The sequence below is a fragment of the Octodon degus genome, unplaced genomic scaffold, assembly GCF_000260255.1.
Source record: "Octodon degus isolate 3935 unplaced genomic scaffold, OctDeg1.0 scaffold00304, whole genome shotgun sequence".
Lineage (NCBI taxonomy): Eukaryota > Metazoa > Chordata > Mammalia > Rodentia > Octodontidae > Octodon > Octodon degus.
The window spans coordinates 79,235-84,050 of NW_004524880.1; positions in this window are offsets into that span (position 1 = coordinate 79,235).

The window sequence follows — 4,816 nt, forward strand, 5'->3', positions numbered from 1 at the left end:
CAGGTTAGCAGGAAGCTCTCCACACACTCGCCAGACCTCGGCTAGGACTCTCAAAGTTTGAATATTATTCTGTCTGTGTGTAGGTCATCTTTTCTCATGATTTAACTGTCCATATTCTTTGATAATTTTGACATCTGCCTATTAAGAATAATGCAAAAATGTATGGAAAGGCAGTTGTCTTTTGTGGATGGTGATTTTATTTTTCTCAATAAAACATGCCAATACTGAAGAAAAAAATAAATGGATAGGCTGAAAATCAAAGGATGGAAAACGATACTGCATGCTCCAGGTTCTCATGAAAATCAGGGCTAGCTATTCTATTTGCAGACAATGTGAATATCAAGCAAAGAATGATCAAATGAGATAAAGAACATCACTATGTCCTGGTTAGAAGAAAATTCAGGGAAGAAGATAACAGTCATAAATATGTATGCACTAAGTACAGGGGCACCCAACTATATAAGAAATATTTTACAGGACGTGAAAAATCTAATAGTCAACATCACAATCTTAACAGGAGACCTTAACTGCCACTTAACTGAAAAAAAATTGGTCAAGAAGACAAAAAATTAACAAAGAGTGAATAGAATAGAACCAAGCCTTAGAACAAATGGACTTAGTGGATATATAGTGTGCCACCCAACCACATCTCAATACACATTCATTTCAGCTGCACAGGGACATTTTGTAAGATAGACCACAGATGAGTCCATACATCATTCTTAAATATATGCAGAAAAACAGATTACCATGCATATTGTCTGACCAGAGTGCAATGAAGCTGGAAATAAATGGCCAAAGAAACCACAAAACCTCCATAAATTTATGGAAGTTAAATAAGAGTCTCATCAGCAACCAATGGGCTACAGATGAAATGAAACATATGCAGTCCAACGAATATTCAAGCACAATTCCAGAATTTATGGGATGCAACAAAGCAATTTTTAGAGGAAAATTTATACTGATGAACTCACATATTAGGAAAACAAAAAGAGAACAAGTAAATAGCATAGTGCTGTACCTCAAGCTTCTAGAAAATGAACTAACAAAACCCACAGCACAAAGATGGGAGGAAATCATGAAGATTAGACAGAAATTAATGCAATTGAGACAATGAAAGCAATACAAAGAATTAACAAATCATACAACTAGTTCTTTGGAAGATCAAATAAAATTGAAAAACTTGTAGCTAACCTCATTGAAAAGAGGAAAGAAAAAACTCAAATGCAAGCAATAAGGAAAGAAAAGTGAGAAATTGCTACAGATCTTGTGGAAATTCAGATCATTGATAGCTACTTTGAAAATTTTTACTCTCACAGAATCGAAGACAGAAGAAATGGACAATTTCCTAGATAGCTACAAATCACCAAAACTGCATCAAGCATTTATAAAAATCTCTGAATAAATCATTGTCATTTGAAAACATAATATAAAACTTAAAGACAAAGGATATCCTATGTCCTAGTGGATTCATAGCAGAATTCTACAAGAAATTTAGAGAATATTTAATGCAAATACTCCTTAAATTCTTCAATGATATTTAAAAATCTAACAGTATTCCCAGTTCAACCCCTCCACACCCAGCCCAAGGCCAGGTTCATCGAGTGTGTGGGAGAGCTTCCTCACACCCCTGTGCTTGCAGGAACCCTCCGGACACAGCCCAGGCCCTGCACATAAGTGAGAATATCCACCACTCTGTCGGGACTCATCGACCCCTCCAACCCAACCCAGACCCAGCCCAGATCCAGCGTGTGAATGAGGACATCTTCCATGCTCTCAGGGCCCTCCAGCCCTCCAGAGCCAGCCCAGGCCCAGAGTGTGACTGAGAACTTTTGCAAAGCTCTCTGGACCCATCCAGAATGAGACCAAGCCCAGACCCGGCTAGTGTGTGGGAGTTTCTGTGCTCCCCTGTGCCCGCTGGACCCGTCCAGAACCAGCCTAGGTCTGGCATGTGAGTGAGAATATCCAACAAGCTCTCAGGACCCCTCCACCCCACTAAACCCTGCCCAGGCCAGACCTGTGAGTGAGAACTTCCTCCACGCTCTCTGGAACCCTCCAAACCCACCCCAGGCTCAAGCCCAGCAAGTGTGTGAGAGAACTTCTGCACCCCTCTACTCCCCCTGGATCCTTTCAGACCCAGCCCAGCCTGGCGCATCAGTAAGAACTTCCACCATGCTCTCTGGACCCCTCCAAGGGGTGGCATACAGGCCAGGGGTAAAATGGGAGCTAAAGAGCCTGCAGAGAGGCTGGAGGCCAGAACCACACAGCTAATCCAAGAAAAAAAAAACCATCTTCCCAGAGGGACACAAACAGTTAACTTCCAAGGGCTGCAGCAGTAAGAAGCTGAGCACAGCAGCGAGACCCAATCCAGGCACAACCAGATGAATCTAAACTTCGTGAATCTACATGCGAATTTTAGTAGGCACTAAGGCAATAACTACACCGAAGTTCAGCACCAAATGTCAGAGGAGAGTGCTATAAAAAATGACAAAGAGAAGGAGCAAAATGCAATCTCGGGCATCAAGTCCACCCAGAAACAGTGCAGAACACACTAGCACAGAAGAAATTTGGAATCACACAACTGAAATGTCTGCATTAATATGGCCTGAAGTAAAGAAAAAATTGTAAAAACATAGAGGGGCAATCAGATCACAAATAACCTCTGAAATAAAATAAGAAACCTCTGCATTAATACGATCTGAAGTAAAGAATCAAATGAAGAAATATATACGGGAGTTCATATCAGAAATAATCCCTGAAGTAAAAGAATTAATAACTGTTTCTCAAGAAGACAGTGATTTAAAAAAAATAGAGCGGAATAGAAAAGCGATAGAATCCTTACATGAGTGATATAGGAAAAAAAACAGATTGCGTGAAGGAGAGTTAAAGAGATACAGAGGAAATTAAAATTTTAATCACAAACTTGCAGAAACATTTAAGGATTTCAGAAAAATACAAAGATATGCCTTGCTCCTGGATAGGAAGAACCAACATTGTGAAGATGGCCATACTCCCAAAATTGCTGTACAGATTTAATGCAATCCTTATCAAACTACCACCAACATAAAACAAAATACCTACCAGACCTAGAAAAAAACCAGCATACCTCCCAGACCTAGAAAAATCATTCCTAAAATTTATTTGGAACCAGAAAAAACCTAGAATAGCAAAGGCAATTTTGGGAAACAAAGACAAGGCAGGAGGCATTACAATTCCTGACTTGAAATTATAATACAAAACTACTGTGATAAAATCAACATGGTACTGGCAAAGAAATAGACCTGAGGATAAATGGAATAGATTACAAGATGCAGAAACCTCTAAAACACACTCAGCCACCAGATCTTCGACAAAGGTGCCAAACATGCTCACTGGAAGAAAGACAGCCTCTTTAACAAATGGTGCTGGAAAAACTGGCTCTCTACAAGCCAAAAACTCAAACTTGACCCAGTTCTAAAACCATGCACTAAACTAAAGTCAGAATGGATTAAAGATCTAAACATTAAAACAGAGACACTAAACATCCTGGAAAAGAAAGTAGGAGGAACTCTTGAAGACATAGGGATAGCAAAGAGTTCATGAACTAAAATCAAATCACACGGGTAACACTTGAAAGAATTAACAACTGGGACCTGCTCTTATTGAGAAGTTTTTGCACATCAAAAGAAATTACCAACAAAGTGGAGCGACAACCCACAAATTTGGAAAAAATTTTAACTAATAAACAAAGGTCTGTTCCCTAGAATTCATAAAGAACTAAAAACAATTAGGGCCCCAAAATTTAAAGATTCAATCCAGAAAAGGGCATCCAAAAAGAACACACATTTCTCAGAGGATGAAACTAAGGGAGCAAATAAATATATTTAAAAAATGCTACACATCACTAGCCATCTGTGAAATGCAAATTAAAACAACACTGCGATATCATCTCACCCCAGAAAGAAAGGCTATCATAAAGAAATCAACCAACAATAAATGTTGGACAGGCTGTGGGGAAAACAGAACCCTTCTCCACTGCTGGTGGAAATGAACAGTGGTGCAACCATTATGGAAATCAGTGTGGAGACTCCTTAAAAATCTAGGATTGGAAATCCCGTTCAAGCCAGCTATCCCCCTACTGGGAATTTTCCCAGAGGAACTGAAAACGTCGTATCATACTAATATATGTGTACCTATGTTTATAGCAGCACAATTTGCTATAGTGAAATCTTGGAAACTACCTAGATGTCCATCAACTCAGGAATGGTGGAAAAAGATGTGGTATTTTGATACAATGTAGTATTACTCAGCTATAAAAAATGATAAACTCAAAGCCTTCACATTCAAGTGGATGCCACTTGAAGATATACTTATAAGCAAAATGAACCAGACCTACATGTGTAAATATCATATAGTCTCCCTAGTATAAGAACTCAAAAGAAGAAATAGAGATAGAAAGTTAAAACACATTTGAAAGTAAAGCATGAACTTAAGGATTAGACAATGAAAAGAGGACAAGGAGAAAAGGTAAGAAACATGACAAGGCAGTGCCATACTTTTATATGCACAAACTAGGTAAGGCAATGATCCTGAGAACTATCAGCAGGTTTTTAAAACTAGCAGTTACTTGGTGGGACTCTCACCTTGACTAACTATATATGCTGATACCTGTGAACCAAGCAACTGCACTGAAGATAACAATGTGTAATAGTGGGGTCATGTGTGAAATACCCATCATTCTGGTCTTCTAAATACATACTGCTTTTCGGGAGCGCAGGCCGGCGAGTGAGTGAGACGACCCGGGCCGCGGGGTCCTGAACAGACCCGGAGCGCAGGC